Source organism: Frieseomelitta varia, unplaced genomic scaffold, assembly GCF_011392965.1.
Source record: "Frieseomelitta varia isolate USP_RPSP 00005682 unplaced genomic scaffold, Fvar_1.2 scaffold_436, whole genome shotgun sequence".
Lineage (NCBI taxonomy): Eukaryota > Metazoa > Arthropoda > Insecta > Hymenoptera > Apidae > Frieseomelitta > Frieseomelitta varia.
Window position 1 is genome coordinate 165,263 of NW_025110186.1, and position 13,428 is coordinate 178,690.

The 13,428-nt window shown below is 28.8% G+C and overlaps 1 long non-coding RNA gene across 3 annotated transcripts; it reads left to right on the forward strand.

Moving 5' to 3' along the window:
• Positions 1-1,119: 1,119 nt before the first annotated feature.
• On the forward strand, positions 1,120-12,177 carry LOC122532125. Of its 3 annotated transcripts, XR_006307451.1 has the most exons (5): positions 1,120-1,505; positions 1,582-1,905; positions 5,677-6,209; positions 11,708-11,743; positions 11,859-12,066. It is a non-coding gene; the product is annotated as an uncharacterized LOC122532125 (long non-coding RNA). The 3 variants fall into 3 exon arrangements; XR_006307453.1 differs by lacking the exon at positions 11,708-11,743 and having other exon boundaries at positions 12,052-12,177; XR_006307452.1 differs by lacking the exon at positions 11,708-11,743 and having other exon boundaries at positions 12,016-12,101.
• Positions 12,178-13,428: the final 1,251 nt, after the last annotated feature.

Genomic DNA, 13,428 nt, shown 5'->3' on the forward strand with positions numbered 1-13,428 from the left:
CGATATTAAAGAGATTTATTAGGGTGCTTTATGAGATCCGACTCTTAAGAAAAACAGGAGAATGATGAGATTTAAACACGCGGTGGCAGGAAATTTTAAAATGAAAATGTCGATATTAAGATTGAAGAGATTTTAAAAAAGAAAAATACTTTGGAAAAGAAATTATGTTATCTAGTTAAATAATTGCATATGGATACTCATATTCACGTATATTTTATATGTATAATTGCTAGCATTTTCTAAATATTTTCTCTCTATTTAATATAATGATGAAGATCTTCTACGTAATATTTTATGACAGCTTTATTCAAGGTTACTTAATATTAATGTAATATTATACTATATGTTATATAATTATATTATTTATAAATATTATATTTTATACATCAATTTTCATGCATTTATATAAAATTTTAAAGTATGGAATTGCACACGATGCGCATAATATGAAAAAAATATATAAAATATCCAAAGTTCAATGCTCTTTATAATGTACGACAGATAAAATAATTTTTCGAGCTCCTATATATATATATTTTTTTTTTTTCTAATTATATTCTTAAAAACATGAATTTGCATATGAAAATGTTTACCTATAATTATAACTTATAACCTCATTTGAAACACTAGATTTCCAAGTTCAAAAATACAAAATTAATCAAAAATAACTGCACGAATATAAAATACAAAATAATTGTTAACTTTGCTCTAAATTCATTCGAAAAATATCTATATGTATTAATTAATATAATCGATTATCTATTAATTAATATATTCGAAGATACAAGAGTTATATTATTACTTAATTAATATATATCTTAATATATATCTTACATCTTGTATCGAATATTATTATATATTCGAAGATATAAGAGTTACATCTTTGAATGAAATCGCAAAATTCCCGCGCGGCGAACTGAAAAAGAAAAAAAAAAAAGAGGAAATTTCAAGGAACGGAGAATCGTGAATGTTGAAATAACACGGAGCATAGTACTACAGATAACGTTAATAAGAAGCAGTAGGTCAACTTGCATAGAACGAGGCTAGAACCTCCTGGCAAATCCGGTGTCAATGGGATCGATTCACCCAGCATCGTCGCTCCAGTTATTGACAGGGAACTGGACCGTCTAGTTTTTTTTTTCTCGGCGACGTTTCTTGCGTCCGCTGTAACCGTGGACTATGAACAGAGGATGTGTAACAATTCCTCCTCTGGAAAAAGATATCCAGTTGCCTTGATCTCTCCAGCCGGGTTACACTTCGACGAACGCTTGGGATTTTTTGTTTTTGTTACGGCTTAAGGAGTGGCGCATGCAACACTTTTGTTTCTTCTTAACGCACCTTTTACGCTTCCGTAACTAAGTAAGCGATGATTAACTTCTCACAGTTGAAAGAACGCGTATTTGCCACCAGTAACGAAAACATTGGATCGATAACATTTCCAACCGAAGAATGATAATTTACTGTATAGTACGTTACGTTATGTATTGTATCGGGTTGGACAAAAAGTAATTGCGTTTGTTTCTAACAGATGGACATATGTGTATATTTTAAAATGTGGCTAACTTCATTTTATGACCGCAGAATCATTGTGCGATCTGATACCTGATCGTCCAAGCTTGTTTCGACACGATTTCGTTGACAATTGTCGTTTGGTGTCGGTTTCAAAATGGAAAATCAAGAAGGAATTTTCGTCATATTTTGCTGCACTACTTCCGAAAAGAAGAAAGACGCTGTTTTTAGAAATTATCTAATGTGTAATGGTGAAAAAGTCTTCGAAGTATGACACTGTCAGAATTGGTTTTGTTAAATTTCACTACTGATGAAGATATCAAATCGTTCTTGAAACTGTTTTCTGTCGAAGAATATTTTTGAACACGGAATCATGAAGTTGAAAGATCGCAAAAGGTAATCGAACAAGATGATCAATAGATTGTCTAATGAAGTTCTTGTTTCTCGTGAAAAATTCGTTTTTTACTTGGACGCAAAAAGACGTAGTTACTTTATGGCCCAGTCTAATGTAATACATTACTGTGCACGAATAATTGGATGCTTAGTGCAATTCCACTGAAAAGTTGATATTTTTGTTACGTTTCAACAATTACGATTGAAGAACGTTTTTCTACATTCTCAAATTTCATATACATTTTTAATAAATATGAAATTGACGCTTCGTGAAATCTGTGTAAACTTTTTCAATATGGTTAGAAATATTTATTTTATTTATTCTAAATTTTCAATGTACAGACGTACTTAAAGTCAAATGCTGCGGTATTTTCAACCACTTTATTATATTTACTTATTCTTTTTGTCAATATCTGTTAACTAGATATGTTAAGAGTACATTACATTACAGAGTAAAGTTTTTTTTTTTCATAAATTTCAAATACATAAAACGCTCCAGTCTCTCTTGTTATGGGATATTTACAACTTGTGTATACTCCAGAGAGATTGTAAAATCATATTATACTGTTAATTCAGTTTCGACCAAAGTACATGCATAACATAAGCCCTTATTCCAGGTCACCACTCAATTGTGCAAAATGTTTCTCTAGTGTATATTGTATAATTTAATGTCAACAATAATGGAGGTTGACTTATATGAAATCTATAGTTGTTAGTTTAGTTGTGCTCTTCATTGTAATATATAAATAAATAATCAAATCTAATAATAGTAATAATCAGATTGTGGATGTTAAATGCAAAAACAAATTCTTGTATGTAATTACAATTCTGCAGATTGTATATGTTTTGCATGTTCTAATTTCGAAAATTATATCTTCAACAATCTTCTCAAGTACAATCTTCTTGAAGGTTGAACTTATCACTTGTTCGTGCAAGTAATTCCAAGCGTTTTTATTTCATTGTACATCTACTTTATATTTCATTCTGAAGTTTTAAGCTTCAAATTAATCAAAGTTAATTAAGCTAAAGAAAAAAGAAAAATAGAAATTTCATAAGAAAGTGAAGTATGAAGATTGAATAGTGAAAGCCCTAAAATCGGGCAAAGGGCTCGATTTAACACGGATCTTTCAGGCTGACGTAAACGTGTAACCAACTGTATTGCGACAGACTTATGCAGGGCACAAGGTCCGGCCATTCGCCAGTCGAATTTTTACCGATCGAAGGTTAGGTTTCGCAGTTGGGTCTGCGTACCGATCTGTGGCCCCTGTACGCCCTCTCCCTCCTTCGCCAATGTCCCCGTATCACGTCAGTACAGTCAGTTCTGCTATCATGCTCCTTTTCTTTAACGCACATTCAAAACCACAGTTCCCATGTTTAAATCTACAGTAAAATATAGTAAATCGTATAAAGTAAAATATAGCAGTATAGTAAAATTTTTAAATTTTTAAACGTGTTACGAACGTTAAAGATACAACATTTTCTATACAGATCGATACTGAAACACTAAGAAAGGAACAATTCATTTATTATACCAAGCTGCGAGTTAAAAGTCCGTCTCGAATGTCTTCTTCTCACTTACTTTTCTGTTAAATTTCATTTTAAGTTTGCTTATTATACTTTAGTCATGTTATTGAAAGATATGGGAGTTTTCATATTTTTTAAATAGCTCTAATTCGTCACTAAGATAAATGGCACTATTTGCTTTGGAAGGTCTGATTTCTTTGTTCGAAAGGCACATTTTGTTAAATGATCTCTTTTTCCCCGAAAAAATTTATTGTCTCTCGTTATTATTATTTTCAGTTAAATCTTATTTTTTGTAAAGTATAATCTTATTTTTTGTAAAAGAAATTTTCATATCTGTTAAATAACTTTTAGTTCGAAATAGTATTAGATGAATTTCATAGTACTGAATAAATGACATTATTTGTCTTGAAGGGTTTGATTTCTTTATTAAGACAGATATTTTGTTACGATCCTATTATACTTTTATATTTATATTATAATTTAATTTAATTAGAAATTACAATTAAAATTAAATTTTAAAGTAAATAAAGTTTGATTAATTTAATTATAAATTTAATTGAAAATAAATTTTTATAATTAATAAAATTTAATTAATTTGACTATAAATTATTAACTTAAAATAAAATTTAATGTAATACACACATATATATATATATAGCTTCTCTTTTCTTCATCATTTCTTAAAAGTAATCATTTCTGATTAAGATAACTTCATTTAAATTATTTTATTTTTTATAAAAGAATTTTTAAATTTGTAAAGTTATAATTTGAAACTATACTACACCAATCTTTGATGGTTCTTTTATTCAAAAGCTACATTTTATTGATTTTAAAGGTTTCGTCTTTTTCTTAAAGATCATGAATTAAAGATTATGAATGTGCAATTGTGGAAAATATTTCATAGATTTCACTTTTTAGATTTAATATTATAGACAAATTTAAATATAATAGATTTAATAACAATTCTGGATATTAATTAATTATAATAGATTTAATAATAATTTTTAATATAAAAGGTTTCATTGCTTTAAATAACCAAACTTATCTTTATGCAATTTCAAAAGTTTTATCCATACAATTAAAGAAACGTAATTTAAGAAAAAATTTGTTAACATTGCTAAATATTATGGCAAGCATTTTGCTTTTGATATTTTATATATTTTTGCATATTCAAATATCTTACAAATACATAAAAATCAACAAAAATTTAACATTAATAAATTTAACAAATTGACATTTTGAAAATTAATTGTAATGACAGGATTTTTGTGTTTACATTCAAATCGGTCAAATTTGAAATCAATCTGAAGTATTACAAGATATTTATTACAGACATTAAGAACTAAGCAACAATTTAATATAATTTCTTGAAATTATAGAAAGGATACTAAGAGAAACTTAAATTAGGAAATTTTCAATGTTTCTTTCAAAATCACGATATTAAAAAATAAAATTTGCAATTGTAAATTAATTAATATTCATTAATAATATTGAGATTTGTTAATATGACAGTTAATTGGTTATTTAAATACGAAATTATGTAATACAAGTATTTATATTAAGTGTATTATATCATCCCATAAATATTGGTATCGTTGGTTTCTACATGTGTCTATATTAGATAAAAACGGAAAATTGTTGCAAAAAATGTTCCCATATTTTTCACAATTCTTTATTTTGTTTCAAGTTTTCTATTTTAATTTTATAAAACTCTCATAATAATAATTTCTACTCTTTTTCGCACAAAACAATTTTCCTTCAATTTTTACATTGTTTTAACATCAAAAATAAAAGCATGTAAATTTGCATGAAATAAATTACTCTCAAATATGGATTTGCATAAAGAGATACAAATTTGCGTAAAATAAATTGTTCCCTAAAAAAGTATAAATTATTCACAAAAACCTGCAGTCTAATCATCGAGTCTCGTTATGATGCCAATGAAATTACAAAATAGCCTATAATTGGTTGTACTTTTTCATCATAAATTTGCACGAAGATCTGCAATTTAATCATGATCAACGAGATTACAAAATATCTCATATTTATTCCATCTTTTTACACCATATTCTCAAAAATACGTATCTTCAAAAATCCACAGTTTAATTACATTTTCTCTTTGAATCACTATATATTGAACCATTATATATTATACACTTATATATTGAACCATTATATATTATATAATATTACATAATTATAATTATTACAATTGTTGCAATGCTAATAAAATCAATGTATTTCTTTTAGGCAAAAGAGAGCAGGAGGATGGCGCGTTATCGACCATCGCTGAAAAGAAGGGTCCGCCACTGCACGACAAAATCTCTCTTCTCACAGAGAAATCTGTTATCAGGCTTGGCGCGTGGCGCCTGGTGTTATCAGGAACGACTGTACACGTCAGGATCGTGAGTCAGAGCCAGAGCCAAGAGCGACTCGCACGGCGGAGGCCACTTCTCCGGCGTAGTCCCCTCCTGGTGGGGACACGTCGCGTTCGCAGAGGGCAACGACGACGACGACGACGGCGACGACGACGACGACGAAGGAGAGATCGCCAGTCAAGACCCCGGCGAAGAAGAAAAGAGAGACGAGCGCGGTCGTGGTAAGGCTTACCACGAGGCGGTCGCGAGCGATCAGTTTGGTCGACGTGCAGAACCGGCGCGGACGTGAATCGGCCGCCGATTGTGAACCGGCAGTGAGCTACCATACAGCACCCATTCGGATAAGAGAGCATTAGCCGGAGGATGCCTCGTCCCTTCACTGGATAACGTCACCCTATTCCTCGTGTATGTTTTCAATTCGATACATCTGTATCGGTATATACCGGTATAGCCGGTATGATCTCGTTGACCCTCGACTTAACGTCCTGTAAATCGAAAGTTGCGTGTCCGTTATGGTCTATAGTTCTTTCAAAGATTTCAAAGGTTTGGGGCGCTATCACGCGGTGAAATATATGCGAATATATACGGAAATATGAATTTGATGGTAATTCTTTTCTTTCTTTTTTTTTTTTTTTTNTTTTTTTGGAATTTTGTACGTGCATTTAGTTTGTCATGAAAGTATCAGTTTGAAAATTTTCCACTTTGAAATATTTTAAATATCGTTTAGAATAATTTTGCTTCCTATCGAATGTCCTATTTTGGCAGTATTATGAAAATACCGAGTGATTTGTAATAATTATTAATTCTCAGGTTTCAAATTGTATTAAATTAACCAATGATCTTTTTGTCTTGTGAACAAGTGAAATTTTGGTTATCGGATTTATTACGGAATATTAATAATTGTTAACAATCATAATTAGCTACAAAAATCTTCTTCTTCTGCAAGTAAACGAAATTCTGATTACAGAAGATTAATCCAAAAACTTTTGAACAGACTTGCAACTCTGATGATCGTTGAATTATTTCGTTTCCGCGAAAAATTCTAGAAATTTTATTTATTGTCGTATATCTGTATTTTTCAATGACCAAAGTGTAAGAATTGTATCAGAAAAATTAGAGTGCAGCTAGTGGGAAGAAGTTTACAATACAATAAATAACACAAACTTTTATTTTACAGAAATCACTCAAATTTCTAAAAGGCGCAACATTATAGTTTTGTAAAATTACTTTAAGAAATTATAAATTGGTCGTTTCAAGCAGTTTGGTTGTTCTAGTGTTAAACATGATATTAAATAATTCTTTTTATCGTACGCGGAAAAACGGGATTCTTCAACTCTTATTTCGTGTTTTTTTATTATCGAGTTGTTGGATTATAAATTATTTTTTATTTGTTTATTGAGTCCCTGTTCATTCGTTGTTTTCTCATTAAATTAATTCTTTTTATTGGTGAAAGTATGGTTTGAAATAGAAATTGAAATTGTATCGATGGTTATTCGAGCTGGATTTTGAAATTGAAATAAAGATTGTATCGAGGATTTAGAAAATTTCGACGAATTTTTCATTTGATTATTCGGTTCTTTTTCGTTGTTCTTCTCTAAATTAATTCCATTTTCTGCTTCAAAATAAAGATCAAGATCGTATGGAAGGTGGTTTGAGTTGATATTTTAGAAAATATCAAATTTGAATTTTCTATTTGTTCGTTTCCTCTTACTTGTTATTTATTTATTGATAAAAGAGTGCTTTGAAATAAAAATTGACGCTGTATCGATGACAGTTTTTGGAACTTTAGAAGATATCAAAGTTCCAAGGACAAATTTTTTATTTGACTGTTAGGTTTCCTTTTTTACTTGATTTCATTTGTTCGTGAAAATATGGATTGAAGTAGAGACCGAGGTTAAATCGAGGATGATTTCGGTTGAATTTTAGAAGGTATCAAATTTGAACGGCGATTGGGCCCCAGTCGGGATTGTAAGGCAGTGGGTTAAAAGACCGGACGTAACTGTTCGCGACTTCGTGCTGGAGAGATCGCTTTTAGTTTTATTCTCCTCTTTGCACATTTAGTTTTGGAATGTTCTTGCGATTCGACGCTTTTTAAAAGCACATTGTAACCTTATTTTATCTTCTTACAATATTCAACTGATTCATTATTTGTTGTATTTTTTAAAAATTCTGCTCTTGTCGCACTAGCAATGGAACATTCATTTAATTCTGTATCGATTATTTAACTAATGCTACTGAAATAATAGTAGTTTACCTTATGGCAGAAATAAATTCTCCTTCTTTTTTTATACTTTTAATATCGATATACCGTTGCAAGCTTATGTTATTATGTTTGTAATGTCAATGTAATACAATTGTAAATTTTACGACATGTTTAATAAGATTTTTCATCTCGTTTTTAAACATTATCAAACGTCGATTTAAAGCTTGAAGCATATTGAATTCAATATAATCGGTATTTTACTATACTATGCAAAGGGGGATTTATACTGATTGTGGGGAAGAAATATATGTATCACCATCTAATGTAAGAGGTATAATTATTAAAATCGTGCGCAGTTTTTATAAAATTTGAAATTTCGACGCAACAAAATGAAAATCGCTTGCAATTAATACAATGCATTTGATTAGAAAATATAAACGTGAATAACAGGCCACATAATTATCAACAATATGCGATTAAAGATTTTAGTTGTAATAATTATGAAATTATTTAGAATTGAAATATATTGAATCTGGGGAGACGAAATGTAATTAATATTAGATGTTTTCAAGAAAACCATGAATGTTGATACTTATATTTACTGTGAATTTCATTTGCAATAATTTCAGTACAATATATTTGTTAATGTAATGTCACTTTGTTTTTCATTTTATGACACGAAATTAAATGTAAATGAATTCCAAAGCGTTATGTACTAAATTTAATTGAAATTACATTTTCTGTATATTTTCTGTATATTCAAGCTAACACGCTATATATCTTTTAAATAGCTATTACAATCTTGGAAATATATCTCGAATGGAACAGGATGTCCCAATTTTCATAGCAAAAGAAGAAACTAATTTTAAAAATGCAAAAACAAACCGGAAGGGAAGAACGATCATTTTTCACTTAAGACTTCGAGTAAATGGAGTTTGAAAACTTGCCAAGTACAATTAGATTTGAATAACTTAGCCAAAGAAATGAGAAATCGATACGAGGATATTTTACGTGCAAAAATAAATCAATAGTGCAAGATAAAATGTTTTCGTTGACCAAACCACAATCAGTTTGCCTGTATTAATCATTAATTTTAGATATCTTTGGTTAAAAAATCAATGTTAAGGAATATTTAATATTGATCTTCTAAAAAATAAAGCGTCACGACATTTGAACTAAAAATCATTTTGAAATTCTTTTTTGAATTTCAAGTACACTGTTATTAATCTCTAATTTAAAATATTCTATATTTACACTGTTATTAATCTCTAATTTAAAATATTCTATATTTACACTGTTATTAATCTCTAATTTAAAATATTCTATACACTGTTATTAATCTCTAATTTAAATTTATTCTATACACTGTTATCAATCTCTAATTTATTCTGTACACTGTTATTACTCTCTAATTTAAAATATTCTATATTTAAAAATTACAATTTTTTATATTTTTGTGGCCCATTGTTCATGTTTGTATTTCCTAAGTAATCAAAATATTTGACGAATAATTTTTATCTCCCATGTTTAAAAATTACAATTAGGTGCGACAAGTGTCACAAATTATTCTACAAATAAAATAGAAACAAAGAACCGTTTCGTATTAATATTTGGTAGGAAACGTGTGAGAAATTCATCATCCATATTAAACTCTTTCGTTCAGATTCTTCGACCTCTCCCTGGAGAACGGTTTCTCCCGTCTAAGAAGACGAATTCACCGAGCGTGGAAAAGTTTCTTCGACGCTATCTTCGTATCAGACATGCTTCCTTCCAGTTTATCATTTTTTTCTCTCTCTCTCTCACTCCTCGAAAGGAACAGCGTAGATAATTGTGGAATATCGTGTTCCATCAGGGACGAATTGTTCTTGCTTCGCACCGTAAAATTCACTCTAACGATCCTGCCAGGGAAGTTACCGGGTCTCGCCTTTTTCCGGTAAGGTCATTCCGGTAGGAAAGCTCGCCTTATACTGCCATTAGTATAATTAACCCAGATTTTCCCCGGATTTATGGTGAACGGCGTACGAGTCAGAGCTGTGCTCGATGCATTGTAGCGCCTCGTCCACATCGTTGTTTCTTCGTTTCTAAATCGAAGGAACGCTGTTTCTTTTTTGGTATATAATATTAGTCGGTTAAAGAAATAAAAAGGAGAAGAATCTGGGTCAGAGTCGAGGATTGATCTTGTCAATTTTGCAACGTTGAGTAAGAATTGTTGCAAGAATAAGTGGAATTACACTCTGTTGTTTCTTTCTTCTTTAAGTCGAGGAGGAAGTATAATTTTCGTTGATTATCAAAGAGGTAGAAAATTAAGGAGCAAAGAAAAAAAGATCAGAGTCTAAGATTGACAGAAAATTTATTTTCACAGCACTAAACAGAAGTTCATAATTTAACGCGATCGTAAATTAAATAATTAGAGAGTGTTAAAGAATAAAAGAAATTTAAATCTAGTGTTTACGATTAATAGAAAATTCATTTCTGTCACCAAATAAAAATTGACTTTAATCTTGGGTCGCTGAATAAAAATTGTCAGGCTGCGAATTAGAGAGTAAAAAAAATAATCAGTAGTAAAATGAAAAAAGATACAAATTTAAATTTATAGTTTGACAGAAAATTTATCTCTCTGAATTTTAAAGTATTGAACTTGATTGATAAAAAATTTATTTCTACCAATTGTAGGATAGATTAGACAAATTGCAATTTGACTATGAATTAGGGAATAAAAGTCTGTTATCCAGAAACCACATTTTGAAATACTTGAAAAGGTAGCTTTAATTTGTCAGCATGTGTATTGTTTATTATTTTTATAGTTATATTATTATTTTTATTATTTTTATATTTTTATTATTTTTATACTTTTATATTATCATTTATTATTTTTATACTTTTATATTATCATTTATTATTTTTATTATACTTTTTATACTTTTATATTATTTTTATTATTTTTATACTTTTATATCATTATTTTTATTATTTTTATACTTTTATATCATTATTTTTATTATTTTTATACTTCATCACCAAAAATCCAAAAGCTTAGTATTGAATGAAACGGACAGAACAAATTAAAAATGAACCTTCGAACATACATCTTACATACTTTGAATAACTTTTAAATTATGTTAGTGACTTACGTACTTCAAATAACGTTTAAATTATGTTTTTAATGAAAAATTGAAAAAGACAAAAGTCGTATGGTTTCAGGAAGTCTAAAAGACGTGTCGATTTTTTTTTTTTTTTACTTGGAGAGGTTCAAAAATTTTCAACGTTCTTTTATTAAATGGATTCATGTATCTTTTTTTTTTTTTGTCACAGATCGAGTGAATATTAGTCATGTTATGCCTGAATTCATCTGTATTGATCTTAAACTAGTGAGTTTGCTTCGAGGATGAAGAATGATATATTCTTGATGATATATATTTATATTTCTGTATAGGAAAAGTAAAAAGAAAATCATGATTAAATCGAGGATTAAATAAAGAAAATATCAAAATTACGTAATTTAACGTTAAATCATAATGGTTCTCAATGCCACCACGATGCTAATTAACAGTTAAGAATAATAATAATCTTTCCTTTCAAGTTTCGTATAGTATTTTATAGTGAGGTCAAGAATTTTCCGAAGAAAAATTAAAAAAAACTCACGACACTCGCGGATTAAATTGAACATTTCGAAAATTAATTGACTTAACGTGTTCGATAGGATAATGACACTAATTAAAACTGAAGAATGAAACAGGTAAACATTTTTCTTTCAAACCGTCCTGAAAAATTAATTACATGAAGTTAAACATTCTCACGAAATTGATTAAAAATTAACACAGATCGTGACGATTAAAATTTCAAAATTTTAGGTCCACAAAAAAAAAAGAAAAAAAAAACGGTCCAATGATACCTGTTAAGACTTAACGATAATCCCTTCGAGAATACCGACTCCATAGAATTTTTTTAATAAAGCAACTTAATTTCGTTCGATCGATTGCAACGATTGTAAGGTGTGCTCTCGTTCAGGAGAAACATTCGCATTTAACACGAACGGGTATTCAGGAAGCGAGAATGTCGGAGGGCTGCACGAGTTGCAGGGGTGCGAATTATGCAGGCACCACGCTGCAGTTAAGCTCGGCTTCCGGTGGCGGGACCGGAAGCGGCTCCTCTACGTCTGGAAACTCTTGCACATCCACCAGAAGGGTACAGGTACGCGCGAAAGTGCTGTACGGCTCTGGCAAGGCGATCGCCAGCTTGCAAGCACAAGAGAAAGCTGCCAGGCACTGATAAGGTACGTATCGCTTAATTAGTATATATATACACACAATTAATTAATATATAATATTATCAATTAATAATTTTATATATATAATTAATATATCAGTATAATATATATAATTAATATATGAGTGTAATATATACAAAACTTATATATCATTATAATATATATGTAATTAATATATGAGTGTAAAATAATCAGTGTAAGTTTTCATTAGAAATCATGTGTTTGAGCAATATTAATTAACAAATATCCTTTCTGTTGTTTGTTTGCAGTTCAGTCATTATTAAATTGCGGATTTTTATGTAAATTTGTATTTTTTGAAATATATATATATAATATAAATATAAAAGTAACATAACATATAATATAAATATATTATAATATAAAAGTACATAAATAATAATATAAAATTATAATTTAACAATAATATAAAATATTATATATTAAGTATATAATTTTGAAATATAATAGAACCTATATATTATAGAAAACTATTTTATCCGCGAAATTATTATAAGAAAGGACTGTGTGCTTTCAATGTTTTATATTTGTGTTATATTTGTTACATATTTTCGCGCTTTAAATGCATAAAAATCTACAGTCTGGTCATTATAATATAATTAATATAATATAATATATTATAATATAATATAATATTATATTATATATTATATATATAATATGTTATAATATAATTATTATGACATTATAACTCAGTTCCATGGACTAAAGATATTGATAAGAAAAATACACTTGTTGGCACAAATCGTTTTTAATGAAAAATGACTTGCACTAATTGATTTCTGAGCCTTCCATATAGTGTATACACACGGTGTCATGTACAATCAGTCAGAAGAAGATTTTTACTTGTAAAAATAAATGAGGAAGAGGAAATAATACGCAAGTTTGAAAATTAGTCAAACATATTTAAATTTGATTAACTTATTAAGTATTAATCAATACAGTTGTGTGTTAACTGAATTATATTATAATTGAATTATGCAATCCAATTACATTTTAATTGTTTCAATTATTGCATTTTGATTAATTACAATATAGTTAGATTATACTTTGTCTCAATTTCACAATAATTTTCACAGTAATTATATTATACTTGAATTGTAAATAATATACACTACATTGTTATAATACAACGT